Genomic DNA, 18,012 nt, shown 5'->3' on the forward strand with positions numbered 1-18,012 from the left:
TCTAAAATTATATTAATTATATCAGTACGTATCTATTAATTCCTTTTTTTTTCTGTCTAAATATTTTTTTCAACTATATCCTTCAAATCATTTTTTTAAATTTAACCATTTTTAAATTTAATATTTCTAAAATTAAATAAATAAAATGCATTTAAAGAATAATAAAAATTATATATATTTATAAAAAAAGTGAATAGTGTGTGGCGGATGTGTTTTCACTAATAATAAAATAGAAAAAAAAATATTAGTAAAATATTATATATAAATACAAAATTAAAATATATATAAAATTGCTAAAAAAAATTGAAAAATTATTTGTTCAGGTTTCATGTGGTTGAAACTTAAGTTATTTTTTAACGCTGTGTTCGTTTGGGGTGAATTTACTGTTCACGCGAATAAGCGAGGATGGATTTTGAAAAACCGCGTTGTTCTTTTTAGTGGATTTGCTACGATTTGCTGAGATGGAAAGGAGACGATTTGCGAGATTACAAGGTCGAAGTCCTCTCGCTAATATGCGAGGATTTGCGACGATTTATGACAGAAAGTCTGATGTGCCCCTACGACAAATTATAATTCCAGTGCTTCCATAAACCGAAATAACGTTATTCGATTCTAATTTTACTTAACCGATTCTAAGGAAATTAAATAAGTAAAAAATAAACACATGCACTTTGCTTTCACGAGAAAGAAGCCATGTACTGTGGTTTGAAGAGTAAAGTAGACTGTGGCTGCAGATGTGATCACCCAGTTTACACTGTCGTCTGGCCATGCATTTTTTTAATTTGGAAATTGCTTTTGCAGCCTGGCGAGATTCCCTGTTTGATTCCCTATTTTGATATGGTTGTTGCAGGTAGAAGCAGGTGATTTAGTTGAGGAGGAAGACAAAAGAGCAAGAACGTTGTTGATGATGATGAGGGACTGGATGAAGGTGACCAAACGTGGAAGCAGGGGTTGAAGAAGTGAGGTTGATAACGGCTGTACATTCGGAAAGAAGAAGAGGGTATCCGGTTGGAGCTTTGTGAAGGAGTTGCAGGCCTTTTCGGTTACAAGTTTGCTATTCCGGTTATCTTCTCCAACAACGTATTCGATTACACGAAGTTGTAACCGGTTACTGCTTCTCTATAAACTTCGTTTAATGGCGTATTCGGTTACACGTTATTGTAACCGATTCGAGCTTGTCCAAGACCGCGTATTCGGTTACACTGTAGCGTCTCCGGTTCCAGCGTTTGAAGACGGTCCCAGCTCTGCAACCACCGGCCGGAACTCCAAGTGAGTTTCTTCAATTTGCATTTATAAATTATTATAGTGTAATTGCATATGGGTAAATGAATTAGCATGTAGTATCCCGAAAGATGAGTTCTTGTACTGGTTTATTGCATGACCCAAATATTTTCTGATATGGGTTTACCTCTAATCTATTCTATTATAAGATAATTTAAAACAACACAATGCTAATAGTTTGTAACAGTTATTTTGGAGGATTCTTTCTTCAGAGTTCACTTGCATTCAAGTTAGGATCCAAGATTCCAGTATGGGAGCTTCTTTTGTTGAATGCAATATGATGTGCTATAAATTTAAGAAATATGGATTTTGAGTGTTGGAATCAGACTTTGTTTTTGGTGATCATTTTTAAGTCCCGCAAAAGTGATACCATTGATTAGAATACTGATAGAAGGGAAAGAAATGAGAAGTATGTCTTGTGGTGGATGTTTTGTCCTTTTCTGCCTTATAATATTCTGAAAAGAAATTAGAATTTGTTTTCAAGTTTCAAGTTGTGAAAATGCATGTTCTTTGTCTTTGGTTCTAGGATATTATTTCTAATTTCTTCCTCTTCATAAACATTTATACAATTAAATATAACAATAGAAAATTACATTTTATAATACTTTTATAACTAGGGGTAATTTGGTCATCTTCATTTTCTACCAATTAAACTTATTTTTAAAATCTATCACATCAATCAAATCCTACACTAATTCTCATAAACTTTACTTCCAAATCCACTCTCAATTACCCACAAATCCACTCAAAAAAACAACTCAAAAATTACCCTCAAATCCACACAAATCCATTCAAATCATCTCCCCCAAATCATCTCCTCCAAATCTCCCCAAGTGAACACACCCTAAAAGACCTTATTTCAAATTATCCTTTTCTTTTCAAATTATCCTTGATGATTGGTCACGCTATACATATCAGTACAAATATATTATACAAAAACACATGGTGTAGATGGAGTAAGTGAGATTTTAGAGCCATGTTGGTTGATCCCAGACTTTTAGCTAAACCAATTAATATTTAAAAGCGAGATCCAATGCTAAATTTACGTGATTTTGCAGCACATTTTTTTCTATATTAAGTGGGAAAGATCCGTAAGTGAAGGGAACCAAAGTGATCAATAGAATACATTTTTACACAACTTGCTTCTTGATTGGCCTCAAAAAACAATTGCTTCTTCATCACTTTTATGTTCTTCAAAATCTGTTACTTTTATGTTATTCATGATTCGTAAGCCGCAAAATAGTCTTGGTCATGGATGAATAATTATTATTTAATCTTGTTCAAAATCACTTTATTCTTTACCCATTGTTGAATTAAGAACTTCTTTTTTACATGGGATCACCAAATGAACCGATTAATAAAAAGGAAAATGGCTCATCAGATTCCAAATGCTTTACCATTATTATTTTCCCCACTACCAACCAAACGTACAGTTTTCAACATAATCAACTGTTTTTAACACGCCATACCTAAGCGGGAAAACATAATAATTATGTAATGACCCAATTCAACATAATTGTCCATGAATACTCCAACCCTGAACTTAGGTTAATCTTTAAGATACATTTAATATTATTCATAAATATCATGTTTTATTTCAAATAATTTGATATCTACCATTCTAGTTATGAGACAACACCATACTATGTTTAGGGACATTTATGAAAAAAAAAATCATTGAGACTTAGAAACTCAAAAACATTAAGAGTCTGGGAACAAAGTTGAGAAGCTAAATAAAACATCAAGAATTATGAAATGTTAAGTACGATTTTAACATTGGTCTTGCTCGGTGACACAGACAAATTGAATTTTTTTAATAATTTTAGAAGAAGTATTAAATATTTTAGGCTTATGCTTGTAAAGCAAATATCAATTTCAATGTTGGCAACTGTGGAATTAAGGACACAGGTTTACTCTCGACTATGCTAGGAAATAAAATAACAGCACAAAAGAAAACAATTCCAAGGAATATTCATGAATTTGGAATGCACGTAAAGTGAAGAGAGAAAGAAACTTATACAAGGGACTTGCTCAAAATATATCCTTTTCGCAATTTTATTTTAGTATACTTTAAACATGTAAATGTACATTTAGAACTTGCGTCATTTTTCCACTCAACACAAATAATTTAGAACTTGACTTATTTGTTAGTTATATTCTCTTTTCTTCCACGCTTTATTTCTTTCTTTTGAAGATAAAATCACGGTAACAATTATTTCTTACTTAAAAAATCAGGGGAAATTGAATTCAGCCTGGTACCAAAAAAGTAAAGAACTTTAATGATAGTGTAATGTTATATGGGAGGTTGTAAAAGAGTTATAATGAGGAAGCAAATGAGAGTTTAAAGCTTGGGACAATGGTTGAATAGGAGTGCATGGTGCTATAAGTAGCATGAAAGAGATATAATTAGGTAGGTAGGGAGAAGTAATTGGTGTGGTTAGGTTAACTAAGTGAAAAGGAAGTTATGAGAGAGATTGCATAGACATTCCACACCTTTTTGTAAGCAAGTTTCTTTTGACCATGGCATGGCCATATGGTTTTATAATTTTAACTGTCTTTAATGGTATATAATTTGAGTTGTGATGGTACTATTTGTTGAACACGCGCACTGACAGGTTAAGGTTTAAAATGTAAGGAGTGTGAGTGTGTGTGATTTTGCTTTACACGCCAATGTCCTTTTGTGAATTGCGTGGAGGAGTATGACTTTACTTTGATAAAGATATGTTCCCAAAGTTTGTCCCTATGTGTCAAACTGTAATATCTCTTTAAATTCCAACTCAGTTGTGTTCTTTAATTTGAATGCCATAAGCGCAATGTCAACTTTCATTATACTTTACATTTATTCAACTTCTTCTAGTAATCGCAATATATGACTACATGGGATGTATAGGGTCTGAGCTGTGACCCTTTATTCCTCAATATTATAAAGTATTTTTCTCATAAACTTAGCAAACAAATATTTCTAATGACTAATACTACATGCTGTGTTTGTCCACTTGTCGTTTAGAGAGACAAACAGAAGTCTTTTTTTTCATGTTTGTCCAAGTTCATGCATAGACTATCTCTTCTATATATTACTAAGATATTTTCTTCTTTCTTGTCTTAGGCCAAGTTGTTCTTGTCTTTTGTGAATTAGAGGTAAAAATATGTAAAGATATATTAACACTTGAGTCAGTTTACGAATAAATGAGCTAATAAATACATAATAACAAATAATAATAGATTGTTTATGTTTTTGGAATTGTAAAATATCTATACTTCCCTATCAAGCTTTCATTTTTGTATAGTTTATATGGCAATACTAATGTTAGCCGGGTCTTGGAACTACTAGTGTAATAAGCTGATTATTGGCTTAAATATTTCAACAACACTAGTGAAAAAAAATATTTTTTTATAATGATTTTTTATTTCGGTTGAAATTCATCAAATGTAGAAACCGGTGTGGTGACAAAACTATAATAAATTACAAAGGTACCAGAACTGGTATAGAAAGTTATTTTTCTATACTGATTAGACCTAGAACCAGTAAAGAAAGTGACGTGCTGAAAAAATTGTAATATTAGATAACACTGTCTATACTAGTTTGTCACTATAACCAATATAGAATGTCTAATATTCTTCCCTACCTTTTCTTTCACGTTTCTTCTTGTTTCACTTCACTATTTCTACATTTTCACTTGCTTTCGTTCTTTGCTTGTCCCATTCATTTTCTACCACATTCTTTGCTTTCGTTCTTTGTTTGTCCCATTCATTCTCTATCACATTATTTGCTTTCGTTATTTGCAATCACTAGTTGTAAGAACCTAGAAAATAGAGTATTAAAATTGGTAGGTGTATTAAAATAATGAGACCGAGTATTTTATTATAAAATAATTTCATAATATAAATAGAATTTTCTAAACTCGTTTCATTATCTAAAACATTGTCTATCTCTCTAAAACACTATTCTCTTAACCTCTCCACCATCTCTCTAAGATTTCTTACTCCTAAATAATCTATTTGACGATCCGGAGGTGTCTAGGTGATCCTTACGACAAGGACTACCTATCTACCCGATCAATTTGTTATTTAGAGCAAGTAAGCGTTCATCCCACTTCTTTGTATTTTCTTGATCCTTGATCATGCAAAGGTAATCTATATTTCATGTGTCAAGAATCTTTCTTCTTCAATTCTTGGTTCAATTTAGATTATAAGGTTTGCCTCCAATCACCAATCGGGGATTTGTAGGTTTTTCTAAAGGTTCCTTGCGGTGGAAGCAACGATTAAGAATGTCTAGAATAGTGGAAGTATTCTAGAGGTAAGGGAATCTAGAACTTTCTTTAATTGATGTTTATAGTGTTAGTTTGATGTTCTATATGAGTATTAAAGTGTTTGGAGGAAAATTCTTTCTTGTGCTAATTTAACTTATTTAATGGAGTGTAATTTTAGTAATTTGTGATGTAATACTACTATGAGATTTATTGGATGATAAATTGCTTTGGAATTGGATGTTAATATGTTGTATTTATGTTTTGAATGTATGTTGCAAAGTTTCTAAGTTTAGGAGTTGAAAATCTATGAGTTGTGGTAGTTAAAAATTGAGGGTTTTGAGGTGTATTTGAGTGAGAAAGTATTTAGGGGTAGAAATGTAGTATGGCAAGTCTATTTAGATATCATTTGAGGTTTGTGGATAACTTGAGAAAGTATAAATGTGATATGAAACTTGGTATGGATCAAGGTAATGGTTTTAGAAGAGTTAAGTGCAAATGAAAAGGGTTTTAATAGGTGAAAGTGTGAACTATAGGTTCTGTTCTCAAATAGTCAGTTTAGGGAGTCTTGGTAAGTCATATGGGACTTGTTGGAGTCCCTAAGTTGTTTGAAATTGTGCCATAAATGGTGGAATTCAATTTGAGTCCCTTAAGTATAATTGAGTGTATAACACGATCTAGGATTATTACAAGTTGGGAAAAATGTATCCAATAGGTCAAGGGTGGTGCATGGTGCAAATTCTGCAGTTTTGGTACTGTAGAATTATGCAGACTCGGTCAGCGAGCTGGGTCACTGAGTAAGAGTTTGGGGGGTCTAGACCACTGTCTCTGTATTCACACAAGGAGTTGGGTCGTTGAGCGAGAGGTTGGGGGGTCTAGACCACTATCTCTGTATTCGCACAACGAGCTTGGTCGTTGAGCAAGAGGTTGGGAGGTCTGGACCACTGTCTCTATGTTTGCACAACGAATGGAATCGTTGAGTGAGATGACTCTTTGGTCACTTAGTGAGCTTGGTCGCTGAGCGACTAGCTCGATACCTATTCTTTTAGTTGTTTTATCTTTGTTAATGTTAATCTTGATCTATTTCATGATTGTTTTAATTGTGTAAAAGTATCATTGATAACATATGTTGTGATTCAATTCTGGAAGTATGCATGACTAAGTTTGGTTTCAAATGGTTTCATGGTTGGTAACATGGGTTCGACGGAGGAACTCCTTCAGTACGGTTTAAAGTGTTTTAGAATGAATACAGAGAGCTCAGCATTAGGGGTTATCCTAACACTCTAATGGTCTTTCATTCTAAAATAGAGAGGATTGATACATGTGGTGAGAGTAGTAGGAGGTCCTAGTATAGGCGCTACGTGGAGGCTTATCACGCAGTAACAGACTAACCTTGTGTGGTTGGTAGGGTTAAACCCATTGGCAATGGCTTTGCAAAGCAGTAGAGGCCACCACAAGTGCACAACCTGCCATACCTCGGTATTCATTCTAAATTGGGACAGTCGGTTTAGGTCTTTGTATATTAAGATGGTTGGGTTGATATCTGTATGTATGATTCTTGTATGAGTCATTATAAATGGCGTTTAACTTGTTTTGTAATCTAGCTTACCATTTTCTTGTTGTTTGTGTTTGCTATCCTGTTTCTTTGGTTTGGTTTGGCAATGATCATCCAATGGGTTTTCTATCTTGTTTCTTTGGTTTTGTTAGTACTAGTTTGTAAATAAAGTGACTTTTATAGTTATTTTGGGATGACTGTAAACCTTACTTTATTTTCCTACCTATCATAACTGTTCTTATTAATATTGGACTTGTGATGACTCTTTTATATAGCACTCTACTACATTTTTGGATGTTACACTAGTTACATTGATGGTCGAAGCTCTCGTTATGGTGGGCGGGTGGAGTTGTTATTCACTATTGTTGATTGCCATTGGTGGTTAAAGTTTTCACCGTAGTGGGTCAGTCAAGCTGTCATGGTGGTTATTCTCGTGGTTGAAGCTTTCGTTTGTGGTGGGTGAATCTCTCACTATGGTTGCTCCTCTAGTACATCACTGTGAGGTGGGTTTGTAAGTTGTGCATGTGTGGTATAAGATTTGTTGTTTTCGAGTGTTGTGTTGTGGTATTGTGGTGTGGTTATTGTCGTTGTCGGTGGTGTGTTAGGTGTTGCATTCTCTTCAAGGTTACCATTTCAACCTAATGCCTACATGTTTGTGATGTTGATGAATTATGAATGTACATTTGAATCTTAAATGTATCTTTATGGGTTGCATTTTTGGATAGAAAATTTTCAAGCTTCACTGTGGACAATTAAAATTAAAGAGTTTTAGCAAATAATTTAGAAATAGATTATTAATGTGTTAGTTTGAATGTTCGTTTGACACAAAAACTTGTTAGCTGCAAAACCAACATCAAGTGCACCGGTCGCAACGTAGCAAGTGATAAATATCGTTCTCTCCCAAGGGACTTATGCAACACATGACAACTCTTCCTTCCATAACTCAATTAGACATCAAAGTGTACAGAAAACACAAGAAATTCTTTTTGGTATTTTTATCAAACAGTTGGTGTGCAAGGAATTTAACATAGAGTATTTACAATTTGTTAAGACTAGAATTCATCCATTTCATTCTCATGCATTCACAAACATCTCAATTCCATCCAATAGGTGTTCAATTTCATTTCTATGTTCAATTCATATTTCTCATTACATCAAGAACCAAAATTCATGCATGGGTGATCAGTCCAAAGCAAGCATTAAGCCTAGAAATCGAATACTAACATGAATTGGAAAAGCATATAGCATTAACATCACAAAATACATAAGAATTCCATGTTTTACAACTAATCTCAACAAATAGGAAAAGCCCTCCATGGTGGAGAACATAGGGTTCTACAAAATTGAAGAGATAGGGAAGAAATTGGAACCAAAGAGAGGATGCACAGCCTTTCCCAAGGTTTTTGGCAGCTGCTCCATGCTCCATTTGCGCCTCCCCTTTGCATCTCCATCTCCAATATGTGACTCATCTTCTTCCTCAACCCAAAAGGGGCAAAATCACCATTGCTGAAGCTTGAAGACCCAAGGAGGAGTGGGAGAGCTTCCCAACACCCCAAACACTCTCCAAGGGCCTCTCCCAATCTCTCTAGGTGAAGAATGAAGTGCAGGAGGAGAAGAATGCTCAAAAAATCGCAAGACCCATGTTTAAATAACCCATTTTGACACATCAGCACCGTCTGCGCTCAGCCCCCTTCCTGGGCGCCCAGCGCGAGAGTTGCGCGAAGACTGGCGCCCAGCCCCCTTCTTGGGGCGCCCGGCTCGAGCACACCAGAAATCAGCTTCTGTGCAAGTGGCGCTCAGCCACCCTGAACTAGGGGGCCCGGCCTAATTTTTCTGCACTACATCTTTCTCTACAGATCTGCTTGCTCCAAAGGCGTCCAACATGGGTATTTGCTTCAAATTGATCTTTTATTATCCCAAAACATGTTCTTTGCTTGTTTTCCTCCACTAGAATTGCTTCCTATTCATTTATTTCACACACTCAAATAAAGAGATTAGAGGTAAAAACAAGCATATACTAAATAAAACACAAGAAAACTAGAAAACACACTAAACTTGAGGATAAAACAAGGTAAAAGCTATGAAGGAGTTGATTTATTCACAAAAGATATACACAAAAATAAGTAAAATCAATCGTTATTAGAAGTGATCCATCCTCTTTGCTTGACCTCCTTAATTATATTGTGTATATCGTTGACAATTGTCTTTTGCTACTAGCTTCTTGGAGCAAAACACGCAAGTTGTGGGGAAACTATATTGTGGTAATACCATTGTCATCGTTTGTCATGTTGAGCCTTTAGGCTTCCAACAAGCCACTGAGCTTGTAGTTATTTATCGGTTGTGTTTACAATGAGAAACTAAAAGCATTGAAGCAATAGTTTAGTTTGGTAAGTTATGAATACAACTTAGTTTATGCGTGTTTTATATGATTAATTTCGTATGTCACATGCATTACGTGAATTTTTTGTTATGATTTTGAGGGAAGTTTTAAACTCTAACAAGTTTATAATTTTATATAGATGAAAGTGAACTCGTTCCTTTTATATGAAACCATAATCTCTTATGATCAAACTAGATAGGTTGTGCAACATATTGGAAATCCTTAATTGTGTGTTTAATTATTTCTTAGCTACACCAAAAAGCAGAGGTGTTGATTTTTACATATAACAATGTATCGGAGTTAGATAAATTTGATAGCACAACAATGAATATGAGAGTGAAGTAAAATAATTTCTTAAATTTGCAAAGATGAATGTTCTAGACAGTAACGAAATATTCTATTGCATGTGTGTTAATTCTTTGAATAAGCAAAAACTACCAATTGAAGTAATTCGAGAACATCTTATTTGTGATAAATTCCTAAATAGCTACACAAAGTAGACATGGAATGAATTAATAGACATTTCAAATGTAACTGAATCTCAAGTAAAAGTAGAAGAAGTTGATCTAAAAATGGTGATTGATCATAGGACATGGTACGTGATGTTTGACATGATTCCTTCCAACATACACATGTGTATGACAACTTGTGCATTGACACAGAAAAACCTTTATTTCCAGAATGCACTAAGTATACTCAATTGCTAGGGGTAATAAAATCGTTCAATGTGAAGGCAAGAAATTAATGGACTGATAAAAGCTTCACAAAATTGCTTGAATTGTTGAGTGACATGCTTCTTGAAGGTAACAACACATTGCCAACCCGCAATTATGATGCGAAGAAGATATTGTGTCTCATAGGTAAGGAGTATAATAAAATTCATGCATACTCAAACAATTGTGTCTTGACTAAAGCAAGTTCACCAAGTTACATCAATGTCCACAATATGGGGTAGCATAATACAAATAGAAAAAGGGTGAGTCTAAATGTGATAACAAGGGTCTAGCTGCAAAAGTGTTGTCATATCTTCCTCTTGTTCCACAATTGAAATGTTTATTCAGTATCTCAAATGACGCAAAACATATGATATAACATGTAAATGGACGTACAAAGGATGGGAATTTGAAGCATCTAGTCGATGGTTTGGAATTAAAGAATATTGATTCCATGTTCCCTAATTTCAATATAAGAAAAATTGATATTATCGACGACCAAAATTCGTGGGTAATTCAAAAAACCCTTGGTAAGCTAAAATTATCGACTACTTATCGATGGTAAAAAATATGTCGATTATAGTGTCGTTTGGAAATTTTACCAATAGAAGTTGTTTTGTCGGTAATTACTAACAGATTTTTTCATCGGTAAATTCGTTAGTAAGTATCAATGATAAAATTTTTCAATAAAAGACGTGGGTAAATATTGCGATCTGATTCATCTTCTTCCCCCACTCTCCTTCTTCATCTTTCTTTTATTTTTACCAATCCATAAAAATGAATACATTCCAAACAAAATATCTTCAATCCAATTGAATCATTTATTACAAATTTTGATCAAATTTTCGAAAAAAAAATTATTAGGATTCATGCCAAACAGTGCAGGCTGCATCTCTGATCATAAGGGCGGTGACAAACGGTGGCTTTGGCCAGACTTAGCTCAGAATACAACGGCGTTGCTCGGTGTTGTTAGTGCTTGGATGCATCATTCGTGAAAGAGGAAGAATAAAGTCATTAACCCTCCCCGCATGTATTAGAGAATAAGAAGATGAAGTGAAATACCTCAAATGCAATAAAGTCGGTGGAAACCCAAATAGTGGCCTGGTTGAACGAGATAAAGACATGTCAAAAGGAGCTTGTAGCTATGGTGGTCCAAGCTGAGATGGAGAAAGTAGGAAAAAAGAAGATCAAGACCCAACAAAGAGAGAGAGAAAGAAATAATGTGGCTCGCGGACAGAAAGAAAAAGTGGGCAAGAAAATTACTTCTTCTTTTATCGAAAAATTACCAACACATTTTTCCATCAGTAATTACCTACAGATTTACTGATGCATTTTTTGTCGGTAACTACGTATGTGTCTATCAACAAATTTTGCATAAGGATTTTTAATTGGTAATGCATATTTCATTTATCAGCGAATATTACTGATGGATTTTTTCATCGAGAATGAATTTGTCGGTAAAACTTGTTGGTAATTAAAGTTTCAAATTTTGTCATTAAAATACATTAGTAATTCAAATTTACTGACAAATTTATTTTCGTCGATAAAATTTTATTAGTAATTTCAATAATTTTTGTAGTGTTTCTCTAATGATTCAATGAACATTAGGGTTAGATTTATTACAAATGGAACAAATCCATATGAGGACTTGAGCAGTAAACATAGCTCCTTTGATTGATAATTTACCTTCAGGTTATGCATGAAAGGCAAATATGTGATATTATCCTTAATTATCTCAGGTGTAAGACAATAAGAAAATGATGGTAATGTTTATTTAGCCCCATTAGTTGAAGATTTGAAAACGTTATGAGAGGAAGGTGTTGTTATGTTTGATGGGTACACCGGTGATTCATTCAAGTTGCATGCCATGTTATTTTGTACAATCAACGACTTTCCAGCTTATGGTAATTTAAATGGCAATAGCACTAAAGATCACAAAGCATGCCCTATATGTGAGGAAGGAACATGTCACTGTCAATTGCAACACGAAAGGAGAATAGTATATCTTCCACATCAGAGGTTTCTTAGTACAAACTATACATATTGTAAATTAAAGAGTTAACAGGTGTCAAGAAAATGAATTAGCTCCAATGGCTTTAAATGGATCACAAATATATTAGCGCGTGTAGTACATTGGGATCTTTCTTAGAAAGATCCAAAAAAAACGTCACTTTAAGAAACATATGGAAGAAAAGGTAAATTTTTTTTGTCTCCCATATTGAATGGTGTTCAATGTCATACATTATTCAGATGTTATGTATGTAGAGAAAAATAATTGTGCTAGTATCATCATAACACTGCACAATAATCAAGGGAAGACAAAAGTTAGTTTCAATGCTCTCATGGACCAGGTTGAAACAAGTATAAAAGAACAATTAGCTCCAATATCACATCGTAGGTGGACATACTTGCCTCCAGCATGCCACACATTGTGTAAACAAGAGAAAAGAAGTTTTTGTGACTTTTTACAAGGTGCGAAAGTTCCACTGGATTACTCTTCTAAGTTTAAACAAGTTTTGTCCATAAAAGATAAAAAACTACTTGGGTTAAAATCTTATGATTTTCATGTACCAATACAACAACTTCTACTAGTGATTATTCGGGACATATTGTCTAATAAAGTTAGATACATATTAACAAGATTGTGCTTCTTTTTCAATGAAATAAATAAAGTTATCGACATTCAAAAGTTGGATCAGTTGGAAAATGAGGTTGTGGTTATGAGTAGACCTTAATTAAGGATTAAAAATATCTTCTCAATAATCTACGATGTATTAGGACCGTCTATATAAAAATGCGAAAGGTAATACAACGAAAATATTCAATTTTTTTATGATAAAATAATTCATGTAATTTTTTAGTAATGTCATTTGATTAATTTAGCTCTTAATAAAATTGTCAAAGTAAGTAGGTCTTTTGTGAGTCTTAAAAGTCACTTAGACAAACTCATAATAAATTAAATGGATTGGCCCACTTAATTTTTAAAACATTTCCAAGAAAACTAGGTTTGACAGAAAACTTTCTAACAAAAATAAATGTTATTTTCCACTGACTCTTAAACATTAAGTAGTCATAAAATAAAATTCTTAATAAAAATATAAGTTTAAGCATTTCTCCATCAACAATACAAAATAATAAAAACTACCACAAAAAATCATTTCAGCATATTAGACTTCACTAATGCAAAATAGGCTTTTTACACTTACATATTATATCGTTTCAAACTCATCAAGTATAAAAAGAAATGCAGTGACAATTTTATAAATAATGTGAGATCTTCTATACCAATTAGAGCTAGAATTCGTACAAAAGCTGATTTCTTAAAATTGAAAAAGCATTTCTATATTGGTTCGTCACTATACTCAATATAGAAGTATGAATCTTCACATTTCAAATTTCAGTTACTTCACAGTTTAGACTTCTTGATTCATTCTCTCTCTTCCTTCTCTTTTCTCCATGGACTTACTACATTGTCTGGTGATTTCTCAAGTGGTCATTCCTTTGTTTTCTACTCATCGTCGTTGAGTATAGGAGATCTCATCACCACTATAAGTATCTCATTGTTCGCCATTTTTGTTTGTGTTCCTTCGCCGCCGCTATAAGATTTTGTCGTTGTTGGTGTCTCTTCCATTATCCATGTGTTTGCATGTGCCTCATCGCCCAAATCTCGCTTTATCTTTTTCTATTTCCATTTCTAACTAAATTTTTGTCCAACCTACAGTGTTATTATCTCAATTCAGTACTTTTCTTCATTTTACATTTGATTTCTTCACACTGCATTCTATACATTTTTCTTAACTTCTCATTATACTACATTACAATGTTTTTGTGATATTGGGGATGAAAAAGATTGGGTTTTTGTTCTTTTTTTTTTGTTTTTCAAGTCCAAAGTCAAATGAGTATTGTGGTGTCTTTTTTTTTTAGTTTATCATGTTTATGTGTGATTTATGTTATGACAAGCCCTTTAAGAAATGAGTTTGAGCATTGGAAAAAATGAAGCACCATTAGCCCCGAATCATAGGGTAGATGGATTGTGAACAATGAAAGCAAGGTATTAAAGATCTTTGTTGGGTGTGACTTGAGTGAAGGTCTTTCCTTTTAGGAATGTTGTCACTCCATTTTGAAAATATCTTCAATTCCCATTAGATTCTAATTTATCCATCAACATTAAACAACATTAGAATCTTGATCAGATAATCTAGTAAGTACTACTTCCCAAATAAGCTTGTGTTAGGTATCACTATCATTACATGAAGATTCTCGTTAGTCAATACTCTTACATTCCAAAAAAATCTTTAACTTTCACAAAGTCCTTAGTTTGAATGATTTAATGTTAATTTTCTTTGGCATACACTTACCAGGTTTCCTTATAGTTTGAATTGGCTCATCATCCTCTTTAGTATTATAATTTTCCCTCTCATAAAGCATATTAGTCTATTTAGAAACTATTTTTAATTTATTAACAAAACGAGTTCTCTTAGATGTCAAAGAATGAAAAATTCTCTCTCAACTACTATAGTTAAATTTAATTGTTGTAAACCCTGTAAACTATTAATAATGAGTGACATCCTCCAAAGAAGGCATATCAGCCAAGGAATTAGATTCTAATGGGAGTGGGATTCCTTGATGAGGTGGAATTACCTTCTATTGATCTTAATGCTTTCAAAACATATCAAGTTTATACAAAGGTCTAAATCTGTAAGTGGATTATCCTTGTTTGTTAACAAAATACTCATTGCAAATGAATTTTGCACTCCTCTAAACCAGCAAGATAAACTTCCTCAGAAATCTAAACAAAGTCCATATCTCTCTTTATACAAGGAGAAGGTGATTACAACAAAGAAATATCACATGCACTATTAAAGACCTAGGCAAATAAACGTTTGTACCCACATATTTGAAGAAAATTTAGACAAAGATGATTTTTCATAATCTTGGTCTTTAGTGCATTACATATTTATTTTTATATAAATTTGAATTTTGTTTATTAAATTTAATAGGTGATACGGGTTAACCCGATTCACCACTAATTTAGGTCATAAATGAGTCTAATTTAATTTTAGTATAATTAGTGTAATTTTTTTTAACTAGACTCCGCACAAGCCATATGGAACCAAATCAACATGTAAGTTTTGATACACTTTGAGAATTGTAGTTATCATACTAAAATTTTATAAATTATTACCTATAAATTTTTGAAAAGTGTGAGAAAATATTGAAAAGAAATGAGTTTGGAAAATTGAAAGAATATGTTGAAGTTCACAATTCAAATTTAAAAATGCTGACATAATTAATTACTTATAGTATGGTTAATAAATGGATATTTGGTATGTATTTTATTTCAAGGTGCGGTATTTGTGTTTTTCTTTTTTGCATTAATATGTTTTTAGTCCCTCAAGTATCAAGTAATTTTGGGTTTCATCCATCTTCCAAACTTTGCTTCACTTTGATCTTTTTTCTTAAGAAACTCTAATTTTTAGTCCTCCAAAAGCAACGGTGTTAAATTTTATTTGAAGTGGCTAACGGTGTGCCGTATGATGCAAACTTTCATGGTAATTGTGTGCCACGTTTCTCATTAAGGACTTCCTTCTCTCATCTCTGCCTACGATCACCGGACTGTTGGAATTTAAGAGTATTAGAGACAGTTTTCATATTTATGAAGAGTTACAACCATTCATGAAAATTTATTATCAAGAATGTAACTAATCAGAATCCGGTATCTCTTGGATTTGAAAGATGTCTGATCAACATCTATATAAAGGGATTAATTGCTCTATTGAAAGGGGAGACTTTTTCTCTAATTTTGTCATTCACTTAACACACAAATCAATTCATGAGAATTTCATTCTTGTTTGACGTTAATACTAGAGTGAGTATTATCATTGTATTTTTTTCTTTTTATCTCAAAAGCGGATTTTGTGATCCTCTTCCCTCATATAAGGGACAAATATTGCTTTTAGAAAAGTGTGTATTCACGCCTAGAAGATTATATCAAGTCTACATTGTTGTTCATCTTATTTCCCTAAGTTCTTGGAAAATTGTTCCAACAGTCTAAAAGTGATATCTTCTCTAAGATGATAACAATTCGTGAGATGTGTGCAAACTTTCACAAATTAGACAAGTTTGAAGGTGTTGGTTTCCGATGATGGCAAAAGAAGATGCATTTCCTTCCTCCGCTCTAAACGTGACATATGTTCTAAGTTCTCCCCAACCCAAAGAAAGTGAAACTGAGACATTGGAGGAACAACGAAAAAGGAACGAATGGAAGAATGATGATTATGTCTGTTGTGGTCACATTCTGAACGGTATGTATGATCCTTTATTTGACATATATCATATGTGGATTCTGCAAAAGAATTTTGGGATCAACTTCATGCAAATACATTTCCGAAGATGCATCAAGAAAAATTCCTGGTTAGTAATTTTAATAATTACAAAATGATTGATGCTACACCATATATCGAACAATTTCATGAAATCCAAAGAATCCTAGGAAGTTTCAAGCAACATAATATTGCAATGGATGAGACATTCATTGTTCTTCTATAATTGACAAACTACCACCAAATTGGAAAGATGTTAGAAATTCAACAATTATGAATGCTCTCTTGTTTCAACCCCTGTGGACCCTAGTTTAAAGATATTACCTAATGATGGTAAAGCAGTTTAACAACTGGAATATGCAAGGGTAATAGGATGTTTAATGTATGCAATGACAAGTACAAGGCCAGATATTGCTTTTACGGTAAGCAAATTGAGTAGATATACTAGTAACCCTAGTCTATCACATTGGCAAACAGTACGTCGAGTACTTAAGAATTTAAAGAAAACTATAAATTATGGATTAACATATAGTGGTTATCCTTAAATTTTAGAAGGATATTCTAATGCAAGTTGGATTACAAATGTAGAAGATCACTCTTCAACTAGTGGTTGGATTTTCCTCCATGGGGGAGGTACAATTTCTTGGTCGTCCAAGAAACAAACTACATTACATATTCCACTATGGCTTCAGAGTTTATAGCTCTAGCCTCGACAGGAAAGGAAGTTGAATGGTTGAGGAACCTCATGTTCGAAATACCATTGTTACCAAAACCAATATCACCAATAGCAATACATTGGCAAAGGCTTATAGTCAAGTATACAACATATTGGTGTGAGACGTAGTTATGTCCAAGGACTCATCAAAGATGGAATTATTACAGTAGATTTCGTACGAACAAAGTTTAATTTAGCTGATGGATTTACTAAGGCATTGACTAAAGATTCATTTCCAAAATGACAATTGGAATAGGAATGGAGCCCATGATTAATCACAAGTAAGGGAATCTTAACTTAATGCTTAATATGACATTAAGTCTTAAGTTCAATAAAATTAAATCTCTTATTTGATGATTGAAAGCACAAATAATTATTTCAAGAGTGCTTTAGATATGTGATGCTTAGGAGGTTGACTAATTCTTAATTCATTTCTTGAATTTATGTTTTTTCAAAGAAACATGTTTACCTAAGAAATCAACCTTTGTAAGTGTGAAGTTTGGCGGCTTCAAGAAGTCAAAGGGGCATAACTTTGTTGCATTTATGAATAGATATGGATGCATGGCCCTATTGTGTTAAGTATAACAAGAATATTTAATTTATCTTATATGTAGAGTATCTTCAAGACTTCATTATGTATTATGTTGGTTTAATCGTTTTGACACCAATACAATACGAATTTCTGAAATGTGTATGCTACTAAGTGAAAGTTCAAGTTTATGTACACTTTCATTTGTGTAAAACTACAATTATTAAATTGATTTTTGTGTTAATTAATTATAAAATACTCTCAAATGG

The 18,012-nt window shown here is 33.1% G+C and overlaps 1 long non-coding RNA gene across 1 annotated transcript; it reads left to right on the forward strand.

Moving 5' to 3' along the window:
- Positions 1-362: 362 nt before the first annotated feature.
- Positions 363-1,606, forward strand: LOC148206141 (uncharacterized). Its single transcript, XR_015785919.1, has 2 exons — positions 363-736; positions 851-1,606. It is a non-coding gene; the product is annotated as an uncharacterized LOC148206141 (long non-coding RNA).
- Positions 1,607-18,012: the final 16,406 nt, after the last annotated feature.

This window comes from Vigna umbellata, chromosome 1 (genome assembly GCF_029865625.1).
Source record: "Vigna umbellata cultivar VRB3 chromosome 1, Vumbellata_1.0, whole genome shotgun sequence".
Taxonomy (NCBI): Eukaryota; Viridiplantae; Streptophyta; class Magnoliopsida; order Fabales; family Fabaceae; genus Vigna; species Vigna umbellata.